Here is a 17340-nt window from a genome sequence, read left to right on the forward strand (position 1 = left end):
TATCATGGTGATTATGTCTAGTTATACTGGATATATTGTATGTGCCTTTAATACGTTTGTTAAAAAGCATTTTCTTAGATGTGACACCGTTTGGTACGGTATCGATTAAGCATCCTTGAAATGACTATGAAACTAAGTGAAATCTATAACCTAATCACAGTCGGATACGAGCGTAAGAGTTACCGTCATATCACATGTTCCTTTGGTTTATGTTATTGGATCTAAAAAATTGCGCGAATTCTTTTAATTTCTACCCTTTAAGCTGAGAAAATAGCTATGGCAGCTGCTTTTATGTAGTAGGCACTCACTCAGCGCAAATGCTTTTTGCACTCCGGCATAGAAGGGCGGCGAAAGGATGACGAGTTCGCCTCTTACCTTAAAAGATGAGGTATTTGAATAAACACCCGACCATAGCTTAGTGGCTCAGGTTAATATTAAAAATAAAAGGGGAGAGAAGACACATATGTATGCAACTTGATGAGGAAGGACCTCACGAAGAACACCGAATACCCGAAAGCAAGTCTTGGAAAAACAACCCCGCCGTCCTGTGTTCAGATGTTTAAGCGCAAGTGACGTAGCTGCCATTTTTTTTAGTGCAACATGGTAATTTGAAGATCAAAATTAATTATCACCAGGTATCGGATGTGTTAGCTGGGGGAATTCTGTTGAAATTGGGAAGAAATTATTATTATTAAATTTAATTATTGCCAATAAAAATATAAAAAATGGAAAATATCAACAGCACAAACCGAAATTTGAATGTGTTGCGTGCAGGAAGGTCGACGATTTGGACACAAGGAGGAGAACAGCCAGTTAAACTATTAAATTAAACGTTTCTAAGATTTGTGTTTCATATAATTTACTGGGCAATATCAATGGGCTAGCGAATAGAATCTATAAATAAAACCAAAATTTGGCCTGTCTTCCCTCACCAAAGCAAGCGTATACCACATTTTTCAATTAACTGCAATATTTAAAATGACGATAAGAATATTACCTCTGAGCTACGAGCAGTGTATTGGCAGCCTGATGGTAACCGGGTGAAATTCCAGTACTTAGACGGGTGTCACGAATTTCGTTACAAGCATTTGTGGATTTCTGGGATCCTATGTTGTCAATATGATAGTAACGGAATCGGTACCGCCACTTTTTCAAGCTAAAATTTAATTTTTTGTTTAACATTATTTTCATTACTTTCAGGTGTTTGCACCTCTTCGACAACCAAGCGCTCCATTGATATTGTGGCTCTATTGATGTATGTCACGTTCAAAACTACACTGTACGTGTTCAAGTTTTTAGAAGGAGTTTCAGTTTCGTATTCAATTTCGTATTCAATTTCAAGTCTTGTTTTTCTCCTGGCATTATCTTTGTCGGCATTTGTATCTTTAGGTTCAGTGTCTTCTATATCCGATTCACTTTCTAACTCTCTTTCTAGATGACTGTCAGCTTCAACATATTCAATCTCTTCGTTTTCGCTCTGTTCTTCTAGTTCTTTCTCTAGCTCTTCATCAATCTCCTGGTTAAAAAAAAAAAAAATTATAAACTACTCTATATGGAAACTCTATAATTCAACAAAATTTCCAAAGGAATCTACAAACCTCTTCTCCTTCGTTTTCTTCATCTTCTCCATAGTCCTCGCCTTCTATATTCACTCCCGCGTCTTCCGCCTCTTCCAAAGGTCTACTAAAAGCAACTTGAGGGAAGTTGAAAATGTCACCGTACCAAAGGTTATTCCAATCGGTGAGTGTTATTATTATTTAGATACAAAAATAATAAAAAAACATACAGATTAAATTTTAAGACGTTCGAGAAGTTCTTTTTCGAAAATGAATGAATCTAGACGGGCAGCGACTAGGACTTTTTCTTCTTGGCGACGGTCACGCCTATTTTGTTTTGTTTGGATAGGCACCAGTTTCTTCCCATCGGGAGCAATATTGGAATAATTAAAATATTTAGGAAAATAGGGTTATTCATGCCGAATAATTGCTAAATGACATTTTAAACACTTACTGTCCTTGCAGTCTCAGTTTTTTCATTAGTGTCAGGTATTGGGAGATTTTAAGCAGTCAGTATGCACTTTTGCTTGTTAAAGCCTGGCCAGAACATAAGGTACTCATTAATCTGTCGAAGGGCGTTTTCCAAGCTTTTAGACAGCTTTACTTTTTCCCACATGTTACGGGAAATCTGGTCCTAAAATAAAATAATTGATCTTATATCTATACAAAGTAACATGAACTATGCTTGAAGACCTTCTGAGACATTGCCCATCTTCCCGGGATATCATAAACAATTTGTATGGCTGTTTTAAGCTATGGTTTCAAATTTGAATACGGCAGATTATGCTCACACACAATAGAGTTCATATTCAAACTAAGTGATTTTAAAATAGGAATTATGTTCCCATTAGATCTCAATGATTCTACTGTGCAATCAACTTACATAGAACTGCTTTTAATAAATATGATTAACGCAAAATGGTAGATGAATTTCATAACAAATAGTAGAACTGAAAAATTTATATGAATTGCAACCTATTACGTTTTGTTTGAAAACAAATGCAGGGTAACCAGGGCAGTGGCAACGGGAATGTTGGAACTGTTGTTGAAATGGGTAAACCCGGAAGCCCATCAAGGCCTGACAAAACAATTGTCGTGCAGTGGGATATTGGTGCTAGAAAGAATTACTGTGTTGGTTATCAAGGAGATTATGATTTAAGGGTAATGCAAAATCAGTTTTGATGTCTTCTGTTGTGTTTTAATGCTACAATTATGGGGATAATGCCCCAGTTGGTGTTAAGTTTCAGGACATTGTACGTGATGGCTGCAAGTGCCAAGGAATCTCAGGAATGAGACGGAAGTGCCGATTGTGTAAAGATTTTGATTTATGTACTTCCTGTTTCACGGAAGAAAAACATGATCTGTTTCACTCATTTTCACGCTATGAAAATGCATCATCATTTGGGTATATTTGCTTCTTTAGTTTTACATAATTCTAGTACCTGTTTTCTATCTTTGAATTCAATTGTTATTGTGAATAAACGGTAAAGCATGCCAAAAATTCAAGTCACAGGTGTATTTTTGGTAGAGCCAAAGTAGTTCTAGGACCTGACTGGGACTGGGAAATCAGGTATGCAAAAATGAATTTTTTTGCGACAGTTGATTTTACTTCTAGTTTTTTTTTCTATAAAGGATGTTGGATGGCTAATGTAGCTTGGGCTTCTGGCTCGACAAATGTTTACCGTCTGGGGTACAAGGGTAGATGGATTTGAGTTGTGTTCATGCTGCCGGAGGGGGAATATTACTATCGTGAAGCACTTCCGGTTTTAGAACTATCAAACGATTTTACCAGCAGACCTTCGGGCGATCCCAGCTCCTCAAGCGCCGTTGCAGCGTTTAGCGTGGGCGACGAAGTCAAAGTTACCGTTGAGGCCGATCGGCTAAGAGAAATGCAAGAAGGACACGGAGGCTGGACTCCTCGTGTGGTGGAGGTACATCGCTGTTCGAATTCATATTTTAGCGTTGTGAGATGGCATTCCGTCTCCTCTTCCCCCGCTTTCCTGGTCGTCAAAAGTGCATAGGTCACGTCGGAACAGTTCACGGCGTGACCGAAAGGGGAGATATTCGAGTTCAATTTGATGGCCGTAACCAACGTTGGACGTTCCATCCGCGAACAATTTATCGTTTATCGGATTTTTCTGTCGGAGTCGCAGTAAGGCTAAACGATGATATCGCACACGTGAAACTTCTTCAACGAGGTCATGGAGTGTCGGTTGATTTAATGCGATTGGTATGTATGATTTTAGCAATGCAATGTTGTTGAAGCATGACGTTTCTGTCAGATGAAATTACGCACAACTCCGTAATATCTGAAAAGGAAAAATAAAAGAAAAAAATAATTAAATCTGTTTTCTAGGCTCCTGGTAAAATCGGTAAGGTGACAAAGGTCTATGACGATGGTGATCTACGAGTCACTGCGGATGAAGAGACTTGGACCCAATCCATTATGTCTTACGCCATTGCCCGGTTCAGCGACAGACCTTCATAACACCATGGCTGCAAGCATTCGTCAAGAACACATAAGTCGGTTTCCTTTTTTTTAAAAATATATTATTAGTCTTACTATGAACGGTGTCTTGAATGTCCGAATTTGAGTTTTTCAAATCTGTTGGCTTCATTACTATCTCATCTGCTTATGACTGGTCCGAAACAACAGCAACAACAACCACTTTCTCTGTCTCATCCTAGCCATCAGCCGGGAACGTTGAATGAGGGCACTATAGCCGATCTGCTTGTAAGGGCGGCTGCACAGGGTAAATTTAATATCTTCGAACAGTTATTGCTACAGCAATTAGCCTAACATGATTAATACGAATATATTTAATACATTTAAATTCAACATGAAGTCTTTGCCTTGGATTTTGCGTGATGATTATGTCTAGTTATACTGGATATATTGTTAGTGACTTTAATACGTTTGCTACAAAGAATTTTCTTAGATTTGCCACCGTGCTTACTGTATTGATTAGGGATCCTTGTAATCGCAACAAGAAACTGAGTGAAATTTAAAACATAATCGCAGCCTGGATACGAGCGGAATATTACCGTCACATCACTTGTTCTTTTGGGTTTTTTTTTATTGGGTCTTGAAAAATTTCGCAAAACTTTCACTTTTCTGTCGTTTTAACCGTGTTTGAATATGCACCATTTGATAGAGGACAAGATTCCCTTTAGTGGGAGTGTGCGTCTTCTGAGGGTTGCACGTGGAGGATGGAAAAGTACAATTTCGGAAAAAATAAGAACCAGTATAGTGGTTCTTAAATCAATTCTTAAATAATGTCGTTCTGTTTATGCAATCGTTGAATACGGCTATTTATATTGGGATGAGCTTATACCTGTTTTCAGGAGTTTGGAACTGAAATCACGCTCAAAAGAGCAATCATAACTAAAAATTTCATTATGCTACATGTTATACTTGTTGAAGGCTTTTGTTTAGGAGTTACAAAGCTGCAGTGCGATAGTGGAAAAAGGGTCTGAGCGCTACGAAATATTTCGATACAATAGGGGAAAAAGGCCCTTAGCGCAACGAAAGCTTTTGTTGCAATAGATTTCACTAGGACTGCAGTCCGTTTCGTTTTTGTTGACAACCCGGCGCTGCTGAAGACTAGCAGACGTACCTAATCGCATCACAGCTCTTAAACAAATATATAATTTTTTGTTCAAACTATGACGAAATCACTTTCTGTTTAGGCAATAGACGTCTGGATAGATATACGTGACGGAGAATTTCAAACCAGTTCTTAGCCTAATTTCATATTGCTCTATGATCGTGGGTAAATTTGGTTAATGTTTAAATTAGGGTTATCGTTAGCATTGGCATATTTCCTTTTTTTTTAGAAAGAAAGGTGTCTAAACGAGTATGCCGTCTTGTCCTTTGACATCTCAGCCAAATGCCTTTTTAAAAGAGTCGTTTGGCAATCACTTCAGCACTAAGAAACACATAAACAGTAACTTCAAAGTGGCCATGACCTTGCTTGGCATAAATTTTGATTTCCAGTTACCACTTGAACGGCAATCTTTAAATGAAAACTGGAATGCACATACATTTGCATGCGCAACAAAAAATGCAAGAAGAAATTTGCAAGAAAAATCGAGATGGCTGAATTTATCGGAAAGAAACACACAAAAGAACGATAGGGCTACTAGAAATGGGTTAGAACTATGTAACGAGCCCACAGGCTATCCGAAGACGGCCACACCCTCAACATCCCTCAAGCGTTTCACAAGTGAAAGTGAACATGTCCCCTCCCATTTTACCTTCATTTTGTATGTGTGTTAGTAGTATAAATACTGCATTTTTGTAACATGTAATTGGGACTTGTTACGACAATCCACTGCAATACACAAGGTTTGAAACTTTACAATTGGAGGTCCCAACGAGACTCACACTTGTTGTCCAGTACAAAGTTTCTACCCGTACCTTATTTCAGTGATTGTGCTCTACACTTCCCCGACGAGTCTCCAACAACTCTACCAGACCAAGGAACACCATCAAAGGTAAGCGAATGCCGCTTGATCATATTGTATCAGACTACTCGTAAGGAGAATACTTTGTATCCGAACATTGCTGACGAACTATCTCCACCGTTGTACCCCGTATTTCCCGAGCCAGACACAACCAACCAAAATCCCAACTACTCTCGAGAAAATTTTTTAGACCACTGGAAAACTCTTGTGGACTTAGAATTTGAACAAGAAGTAGAACAAAACAAAACCTATCAGACTACCACGACAAAAGCAAAAATCCAACAAATAGAATCCAAAAAACAAGAAGTTATTAAAGAGACACACAACGCATTACAATTGTATTCATATACGTTGTTAGAACCATCGTTGCAAGTACCAAGTGGTATAACAGCAGAAACTATTACAAACACCACAAAGACAGTCAAAAATTACGTAGAATCCCTTGGTGGCAACACCGAAAACCTTGACAGTTTATTACAGCAAATTAGCATTGTACATGGTAAAGAGAAAGAATTCTTATTAGGTACCAGCCGTATTTTACAAAAAGAAGTAGTACTTGCGCATATTACAGAGAAAAAATGTTCGTCTGAACTCAATTTTGAGTTACAGAGCTTAAGAAAGCAGCTAGAGAACAACAAGAAAAAGGCAAAGAGTTCCAAATACACCTTAAGTAGCTCCCTTGAACAACTCCAAGAAAGTAACGAAACACTAAAAAACTCCCTTGAAAAAACTGCCAATCGAATAAGCGAATTAGAAACAAGCCTTGAAAGTGCCACAGCAACAGAAAACCAACTACACAACCTGTTACGAAAAAAAGAAGCCAATATCATAGCAGTTGAGAGAGAAGGGCAAGAAATAATTAGCAAACTTGAAAGTGAAAGAAAACAACTGGTTACGAAGTTAGAAACCGCCGAGCAACAGATAAAAGCAGCTTTAGAAACAAACAAACAACTTCAGACAGAAACAAAAGAAACAAAAGAGATCCTTGAAAAAACCTTAACAGAAAAAATCGCCTTACGAAGAAGTCTGATAGATATTACTACAAAGAATAAAAATCTTGAAACAGAATTACAAAAAATCAACGCACAGACAATAGACCAAGAAGAAAAGATTAAGTATCTGGAGAACAGGATAAGAGAATATAGAAAGCAACAGGTAACATTCGCTGAAACCGAAGACTTAGACAACTCCAACGAACCAGGAGAGATAACGAAATTAGTAAGTGAGATAAACGACCTAACCTCAATAACAGAAGGAGACAAATCCCTTCACTTCGAGTTAGAATCCGAACAAGTTGAAAAACTACAGCAACTCAACAACGACCTACAGAACCAAATCGAGATCCAAAACAACAACCTTCTTCAACTAGAGCGAAAGTACCAAACTCTCAAAAACAAAATCGAAATGGGACTTTCACACAAAGAAGCTTCAAGAATTGACCGCGACACAACAGATACCGATAGCCTTGATACATCCACAACCCAACCAATTGTAAAAGCATTAGGAGAATTATTTTCCAGAGAAGACAAAAAGTCAATTCCAATCTTCAAAGGGAAAAGTACTGATAAACTAATAACAGAATGGCTGAAGGACGCCGAACATGTCGCACGCAACAACGACTGGGACGACAACCAAAAAATACGATTCTTCTCTGACAGACTAAAAGGCGATGCCTTAGAATGGCATGGAAACTACGTGGAAGAGCAAGGTGACGAATTAAGTTATGACGAATGGAAAACTGCCATTATTGCAAGATTCCAGGATGCATACGACTTAGCAGCACAAAGAAAAAAGTTATCCACGCTAAAACAAAAACCTGAAGAGAAATGCAAAGCCTTTATTTCAAGAATCAACAGTCTCTACGAGTCCATTGAAGGCAAAGAAGAAAAATCTGACCAAAACCAGACCATAGTTGAAGGTCGACTCATAAACACAGTCAAAAGAATGAGAGATTATACCAAAATCAAAATTCTGATGCAAGGCATTTTACCAAAATTCAGAGCAGAGCTCTATTTTCGAATGCCCGAAGACCCTGAAGATTTTGATCAGCTTTGTAAACAATTAATCATATCCGAAGGTATCCTATATAGCAAGGAAACTGCAGAAGATAAGGAAATAAATGCGGTGATAGCAGGGATAACGCACCACGAAAAACAACAAGACAACGAACTTTCACAACAAAAGACAGAAATTGAGTTCTTAAAACAAAAAATTCAGGAACTGGAAAAAACTAATAAAAACCGTAACTTGGCACAGGATACTGATATAACCGTAGCAGCAGCAGATCGATACGAACCAAGATCCTCACGATCAAGTGATCGGTACTCCAGATCACAAAATCCGCGAGTTAGATTCGACGACAGTTCAAATAGCAGAGGCCCCAGTAGTGACCGAAATTTCGGCCGAAGCAGGGAGAACAGCCCATACCGCAACAATTATACTTCACCACGAAGACAAGGTACTTCCCCAGGGTATCGACAACCCAATTACCCTTCATATCAACAAACACCGAGACCTTCATACAACAACGGACCGACCCATTACAATCAACCACACTTTCAACCGAGCAACAATCAACAAGCGTATCACCAAAACCCAGGTTATCCACGACAATACCCGCAGCAACGACAAAACCAGCCGAACACCCACGACACTCTTGGAAATAAGATTATTATCTGTTACAAGTGCAATAAAAAAGGACACATTGCACGAGAATGTTGGACAGATATGGCACGTATCAACAACCCGAACCACCGTCCAATGCAGTAAACACAATATCCCTACCAACCAACCCTTTAACACAAAATTTAGAAATAGCGATACCCAAACTAATCCGTATACCAGTAAGAATTTTTGGAAAAGAAATTAAGGCTTTAGTAGACACAGGAGCAGCAGCCAGTTTAGTTTCTGACAGCATATTTTTTAATCTAAAGGAGTATGAAGAACTTAAGATTGCCGGAGAAATAGGACCTGGAGAAATAGGACCCGGAGATTTAGGACCCCAAAATAGGACCTGGAGAAATAGGACCCGGAGAATTAGGACCCAATCATCAATCATATTTTGAAGGGTCCTATTTCTCCCTCATAAGGGTCCTATTTCTCCATAGTAATGGTCCTATTTCTCCTTGGGAAATAGCCCTAAAGCCCGCTGTTATAAAGGAAGAACCGGACGGCTTATGTAGTTTTCCGCACTCCAAACCACGTTATCAATTGCTCGTGTAATCAGTCCATCATAACTTTTTTGTTTGAATTCATATTTGTATTTTTTTTGCACGATTACACGCATTATCTATTGCTTTACACAGCTCATGTATAAAAGTTATGTTTATTTTTACACAGTGTTTGATTTTTTGCCCTTGACCTTTCGTTAGTGGCGTTTCCAGTCCTAGTATCGCCCTCCCCCCTGGCTGATATCCTTATTCCATGCGAATTCCCGGAGACGAGGGGTATGCTTTCCCCTAAGTACTCCTTAATACACTGATAAATAATAAAAAAATTATATATATATTATTTAAGACAAGCACATTTTTTAATAAAAAAAATATATGCCGCAAAACCATAAATAGAGACCTACGTGGCAAGAACGAAAATAATGAGTTCCGCTCGGATCATGGAAGGCATGCCAGTGTATTGTTATACAAAACTATCATTGCACGGCTTGTAAATAATGGAACACGAGGCAGCTCATCCATGTCAATATCGGCAATTCATACGATAAGTTTTTTTTTTTTTCGCTAGTTTATTCAGTTTATGCTTTCCTTTCATTTTTCGTTTTCTTAATGTTGATTTATCCCTTTTCTGTTGTTGTTCCTTTCTCTTTTCTTGTTCTTCGATGCGTTCAACCAACTTCTTTCTCGTTTGTGATGTTGATTTTATTCTCTTTCCTAATTGGTTTATCAAGCTCGCAATCAATTCCACATTTTTTTTAACCTATTGCGCTTAGTATTCTTTTATCTGTTAAAATACAGAAAAGTAAAATTAGTTGAAGGTCTATTTTTTTTTGTCGAAATCAAAGTTTACCTTGGCATCTGTTATTTTTCCTTTGTTTGTTTAGTTTCTTCTTCTCCCACTTATCTAACTTCCGTTTAAGTTGAGTTTTCATTTTATCAGAGTCCTGCTTTTCCCCTGAAATTGGATGGCATATGCTGGCTTGCCTTCCTTAAACAAAAAGATTATAGCACATACATACCCTACTAGCCTTTGTCCGTCCCAGGGACATCCCATCTACGTCCTGGCTGGCCGATCGGGACGTCCTATTCTGACGGCAGATGTACGTCATCAGGATGTCCTAATGTCCGGTTTTAGGGACGTCCACTGGAGGACGTCCTACGGACGTAATTAATTGGAAGTCCTGGTAACGTCCTTATTTGGGAGTACTACGGACGTCCTTAGTTGGACGTCTGCAGGATGGCAAATCCGTACGTTCAGTGAACGTACGTATTGGAACATCCGCGGAATGTCCGGATCGCGGCATCCAAAGGACGCAAGAAAATTTGTTTAAATTAAAATAAAACCATAAATTTTTGGTAATTGATTTACATTTATTTTTACAAAATACAAACAATTAAACAAAAATTTAGCAGGTAACATCAAAAGCCTAAAAGGTCCCGCTTCTTCTTCACTGTCGGTGTAAATGAACTTGCCAGCTCTATCACTAGTTTTCGAACTGGCTTTTTTGGAACCAAGCTGTGTAATGGCTACATCGAAATCGCTGTCGACCGAGGTAATTGATGTTTGCGAAGGTGTTCTCACCTGGACGGAAAGAATAAAAAATGGGAAATTGTGATCGGCGTAGAAACTCGAACAGGAAGATGATTTGAAATACCGGTCTCTTCCATCTACTGTTTGTTTCAGTATCAGAGGTAGCCGATTCGGCACTGATGGAAGATAGCGAGCGGAATCAACGACTTTCGCCCCCATTCATGTACGTGCGTTTGTATGGGTTGTCTTCCTTTAAATGATTGGGACGACCAACGATTCCATTTTTATCCTGCAACCAAATAAATTCAACGCACACAGATTGAGAACTGTTTCCTTGTCATCGATAATTACGGAAAAGCCAAACCTTTTTCATTGCGGGGATGTTCGACTGTACGCCTGCTATGAGTTGAATGACTTGTTCAAAGCCTTCTTTTTGGATCGTTTCCCCACGTAAATATACAAGGTCATAGACATTGGAGCCATGATTGGCGTCAGTTCTGCTGGGGTGATAGTTTTTTGTAGATCAGACAGAGACAAAATCGCTGTTGCTTGTGGAAGGTTTGTTCTCGCAATCGAAAATACGATCGTGATAATTTCTCTCTTCGGCTGACCATGTAACACAAATTTCGAACCTACAGCGAAGAACAGTTTTTACTGACAACTCTGCATTTAACGAGATAAAATAATAAAGTTAATGAGAAGTATGTTCATACCCTCTCTAGGTCTTGTAGCTGTACAAACAATTTCATACGTTCCATATCTTGCTGTTGTTGCTGACTTAATCTTTCCGTTTCAGTGGTTTTGGGTGGTAGCAATGGTCTGTCTCGGTTGGACTGGAAATTTTAAAAAAGAAAATTGATTGCTTGTAGTAGAGTCACATGAATTTGGGAGCACACACCTTTCGTTTAAGTACCCAAAAGTTGAAAATTTGATCAACGACAACGACATCGAGATCAAGATCTAGCGTCCGCGCCGTTTCATTAATGCTGGCATGCTTATAAAAGTCCGATTCGATGAGTTGTAGCCTTTTCACACACAAGTAACTCTAAATAATTAAACGCAAAACGTAAAAATGTTTATGTATCCTATACTTTTGGGCACGGATTAAGTGCCTTTCTTCGACGGTCATTTCTTTTTTCAGCTTTCTAACGGATTGGGTGTTCTCCTCCCCCTCGCCTTCAACATGAGATCCCGTGATCCATATCCAATATTGATATCATGGAAATCAATAATAAGGAATAGTGTTACGTGCTCCTGGACATTTTCTTGGGCACTGCTCAGCGATGGTACCGATTTCGGTTTGCTACATAAGACGATAATAAATTAATGTAGTTACTAGTTGAAAATGCATCTAAGTGAAATGATAATTAAAGAATGGCTCTCAGATACTATCTAGCAGGAAGATTAGAACGAAAAGCCTTTAAACCATAAAAATAAAATTAATTTAGATTCAATTACACATATGTGTCCATTCATAGCTGGGTGTGTAGTTGGTTTTCTCCTCAACAACAGAATTGGATGTCTTGCTTCTGTAAATTGAAATCCGTTAAAGCTCAGTACTTGCATCTTGAGATTAATGTCTTGACGTAACTAACAGCTGTAATGCTGTTATTTCATCTGAACGATAAGAAAAATGATTACATAAATTTCACGAACAAAAAATCTGTGAAAATCTAGATTACCAGAAGGATGATAGCTATAAGGCAGCTAACAAGTTGGTTCCCAAATGGTTCATGGTAAATCATGCTCTAGTTTCATGATTCTCCTTGAAAGTAACCACCTAAGAAACATTTCGGATTAGTAATGTGTGTCAAATTTCCAACTGCAACTAATAAAATTATGTCTACACTTTAAATACCTTTCCTTCCAAGTAAATTTTTTTCTTCTGTGGTGCTAATGCCAACATGAATTTGAAATGTACCAAAACTGCCAAACCTAGGTAATAGAAAATTTTTAATTTTACTGAAACTAGCCACTTACCTGTCAAACAAACACCGCTTACAATAAGCAACTTCAACGATTCATAGAATTGTAGGATGTTGACACTTCGAGCTTGAAACAGTCGTCTGCTTGTAGTAACCGTTGCCATATATATCGTAAAAAACAATATTTTGCGCAAGGGCAAACAGTGTTTTATTATGAAATTAACGTTTCTTACATTATTTTTATATAATAATTTTCTTAGTTATCTGTGTATTAAGAGGTACTTATGTGCCCTCCCAAGAATCCTCATTGAGGCACGAAGAAAAAAAAAGTGAATAGCGACACTAGTAAAGGGCGGGTGATGGTAGGCCTGAAAACACCAGTGAAATGCGAAAATCCAAATACTGTATAAACAAAATTACTTTTCTATTAAATGAGCTCTAAAAAGCAATAGAAAAAGCATATAATCCTGCAAAAATATTATGAATGTAAATTTTTTTAAAAAAGTTATAATGCAGTGAAAAGGCGTCATATTGATAACGGTGTTTGAAGTGCAGAAACCAATATAAGCCGTTCGGTTTCTTTTTCAACATATCGGAAAATTAAGCCCATTACACATTTAATTTTTTTAAGATGGAGAAATAGGACCTCAAGGCTGGAGAAATAGGACCCTTCAAAAAATGTTTGAAGATTGGGTCCTATTTCTCCAGGTCCTATTTCTCCAGGTCCTATTTGTAGGTCCTAAATCTCCGGGTCCTATTTCTCCAGGTCCTATTTCTCCGGCTACCAGAACTTAAACATGTTAAAGACTCCCCTTTGCCAATATTTAGAACGGTGTCAGGAGAAATACTAAAATCAAAAGGGAAATATGGATTTTCAATCACCATTAACACCCATCACGTCATTAAGCATGATTTCTTTATTATGGAAAACTTGAACGAAACTTGCATATTAGGATTAGACTTCTTATCGAGCAACAATGTAAAAATTAATACTAAAAACAGGCAGATCAATTACGATCATTCCGGAAAAGAACATAGCTTTGGTAAATACACACTCCCAGTATATAGCATAACTTTTGGCAAGACAGGTATTAATATTCCACTCCTCCCAGACCGTTCGTCAGATAGTAACTACAACAACGATCTGACAGTAGCAGATTATCGCAGCCTAGAATCTTTCTCCCAATCAGAAATTAACAAGAAATCTAAGCGAATTGGACAAACCCAAGAGAGTGAAACGACTAACATCTCCGACGAGATACGCATTAAAATTGAAAATCTATTGAAGAAACACGAAACTCTATTTGCAGAAAGAGAATCAGATTTGGGTCTAGCAACTGATGTAAAACATTCCATTAACATAGGATACAACGCCCCAATTACTCAACGATTGCGTAGAACACCAGAAGCATTAAAACTAATTGTCAAAACAAAGATTGAAGTAATGGTAAATAACAATATTATTAGAGAAAGTCACAGCCCATTTGCAGCAGCAATTGTAATGGTTCCCAAAAAAGATGGAGAAATGCGTATGTGTATTGATTATAGGGCACTTAACAAAATAACCGTAAAAGACAAATACCCATTACCAAGAATCGACGACACAATTGATGCATTGAGCGGATCAGTTTACTTCTCAACATTGGACTTACTAAGTGGCTACTGGCAGATCGAGATAGAAGAAAACGACAAACACAAAACCGCCTTCATTTGTGAACTTGGACAATACGAATTTAATAGAATGCCATTTGGACTAACAAATGCACCAAGCACTTTTCAACGAGCAATGAACAACATATTGAAATCAGTATTGTTCAGGTTCGCATTGGTTTACCTGGATGACATCATAGTGTTCAGTAATGATATTGCTGAACATGTGATACATCTAGAAGCAGTGTTTAAACTTCTTAAAGACGCAGGACTAAAATTAAAAAGAAAGAAATGCGAATTTTTCAAAGAAGAATTAGACTATTTAGGATATATTGTTTCGAAAAAAGGAATAACACCGAGTACAAAAAAGTTAGAAGCAATCAGCAAATACCCAGCTCCCAAAAACGTGAAAGAATTAAGCTCATTTCTAGGTTTGGCTAGCTATTACAGAAAGTTCATCAGGGCTTTTGCTGATAAAGCCCACCCACTGACAGCGCTAACGAGAAAATCAGCCGAGTGGAAATGGGGAGAGGAACAAAGGGACGCCTTTGATTGTATCAAGAACTGTCTCATAACTAGACCTATCCTAGGGTATCCAGATTTCATGCGCGAATTTATCATCTACACAGATGCCTCAGGATACGGTATAGGAGCAGTCTTGGCTCAGATGCAAACTCTACCTCAATCAGCGGATTCAGCGGAGTCCGACGTACAGGAACCCCGTGAATCAGACGGCGCGGAAGTCGTCATAGCGTATAGCTCTAAACATCTGAACGACCGCGAAGCCAAGTGGTCAACCACAGAGAAAGAGGCTTACGCCATCATCCACGCAATTGACGTATTTAGAACGTATCTATACGGACGCAGATTCACCGTATTTACAGACCATAGACCTTTAGAATGGTTAATGAGCGAGACAGAACCCGCAGGAAGATTAGCTAGATGGGCACTAAAAATACAAGAATTCGACATCGTCATTGGGTACCGGCCTGGGAAGTCGCACCAAAATGCAGACACCCTAAGCCGTATTCCCATAGTGCCAATAGCACGAGTAGAAACAAGGGCAATGGAAAGAGGAACTGTCATAAGAGAGCTAGAAAATATTCGAAAAGAAGGTGAAAATCTAAAAGAAAAACTAAGGATTGAAAGATTAAAGAAACCAGAACAACTGGAGAAAGAAAACGAAAGTATTCAAAAAGAAAACGAAAGTTTTGAGAGGGAAAGTCAAAGGAAGAGCGTAGGTTTTGAAAGAGAAATTGGAAGTGAAAGTAAAAGGTCTGAGAAAGAAGACAGATGGATAGAATTACAGCAAGCAGATAAATATTGTCAAAAACTAATGATGGATATACAAGAAGATAGCCAGAAAAATAGAAATAAAAAATTCTCAAGCAACTTTATAATCAATGAAAAGGGTCTATTAACAGATAGACAAGGAAAATTAGTAGTCCCTGTACCGTTAATCGACGGAATTTTACGAGCAAATCATGATCACATGATGGCAGGGCATTTAGGAATCGAAAAAACAATAGCCAGACTTAGAGAACAATACTTCTTCCCATACATGAGACAAAACGTAACAGAGCACATCAAAAATTGCCTTAAATGCGCAAAACGCAAGGCTGTGGGAGGAAGTAAAGCACCATTGCAACCTATGCCCCCAGCCGAAAGGGTGTGGGAAAGACTTGCGATGGATATTGTGGGTCCCGTTCAAGAAAGCGCAAAGGGACATAAGTATATTTTAGTCCTATCAGATTATGCCAGTCGTTTCGTCTTCACGGTTCCAATGAGAGATCAAACTGCCCAAACAATTGCTACAATACTGGTTAATGATATTTATACAAAATATGGATCCCCCGAAGTAGTACTAACAGATCTAGGAACTAATTTCCTGTCGAGCTTAATCCAAGATATTTGCAAATTATTTAAAATCAAACAAATCAGAACAACAGCATACCATCCCCAGACAGACGGATTAGTAGAACGATTTAACAGAACCCTATGTGACATGTTGGCTTGCTACGTAACGGATGAACCAGAAAATTGGGACAAATATCTACCATTTGTCACATTTGCTTACAACACAGCGAAGCAATCAACACTGCAACAAAACCCATTCTTTCTATTCTTCGGGAGACAACCAGTGCTCCCAAACGACATCAAAATAGACAGGCGATACGAAACATACGAGGATACCAGTGTAATGTACTCACACCAATGGAAGAAGGCTCAGCAACTAGCGAAGGAACACCTATTTCGGGCACAGACAAAACAAAAAAGATACTACGACAAAGGAACACAAGCGATCAAATATAACATTGGTGACTTTGTGCTACTGAAAGCTCCACCAACTGCCGGAAAATTCATCAACAGGTGGAATGGACCATTCAAAATCATCAGAAATTTCTCAAATCTCACTTATGAGATTCAACACGCGAGCAATGAAAAACTAAAATCAGTGGTACACGTCAACCGCCTAAAGCTCTACGTCCCGGCAAACCAAGAAACAGAAGAATTATCTAGTGTTCCACAACAACCAGGAAGTGAAACAGTGCGACGAGGACCAGGCAGACCAAGAAACAACTTCATCAACAACAAAAGAATACCTGTCCGTAGAGCGTGTTGGCATCGGCATCATCATGCAGCAGAAACGGAAAATTGTAAAATCATCGCACCAAATCTCCCCGGTCCTATACCAATTAATCCTGCACACACTAGAATGACGAATCCACGATACAACTTACGGCAACGCAACGAAGTCTCGAGATTCTAAAACGTCCAAATTTTCTTTTCGCAGATGGAACTGATACTATCACTCATCCAATTACTCACCATCATTCCATCCACATATCCCATCTATTCAACCGTATGCGACTGCCAGAACGTAAAGACCAGAGGAATTTTAGATATAGAGGGACCCTATTACTGCAATAACAAAGAATCAGATACAGCTCACTTACCCAGAATACCCACGTTGTACACTTTAAAAACAACACAAAAACCAGCAGCCTCTTGGAAAGGCTGGACCTGCAAGCAATGGATAA

General features: G+C 38.5%; 1 long non-coding RNA gene and 2 pseudogenes across 2 annotated transcripts; 1 reads left to right on the forward strand and 2 right to left on the reverse strand.

The window, feature by feature from the left end:
- Positions 1-993: 993 nt before the first annotated feature.
- Positions 994-2261, reverse strand: LOC130693107 (protein MAK16 homolog; annotated as a pseudogene).
- Positions 2262-3822: 1561 nt separating this feature from the next.
- Positions 3823-17340, forward strand: part of LOC130693687 (E3 ubiquitin-protein ligase MIB2-like) — a 47225-nt pseudogene continuing 33707 nt past the window's right edge.
- On the reverse strand, positions 10544-12771 carry LOC130693689 (uncharacterized). Of its 2 annotated transcripts, XR_009001745.1 has the most exons (10): positions 12727-12760; positions 12583-12659; positions 12407-12504; positions 12183-12341; positions 11816-12027; positions 11623-11749; positions 11438-11557; positions 11089-11356; positions 10849-11013; positions 10544-10775 (listed from the first exon to the last, which is right to left on the reverse strand). It is a non-coding gene; the product is annotated as an uncharacterized LOC130693689 (long non-coding RNA). The 2 variants fall into 2 exon arrangements; XR_009001744.1 differs by having other exon boundaries at positions 12583-12771.

Source organism: Daphnia carinata, chromosome 3, assembly GCF_022539665.2.
Source record: "Daphnia carinata strain CSIRO-1 chromosome 3, CSIRO_AGI_Dcar_HiC_V3, whole genome shotgun sequence".
Classification (NCBI taxonomy): Eukaryota; Metazoa; Arthropoda; class Branchiopoda; order Diplostraca; family Daphniidae; genus Daphnia; species Daphnia carinata.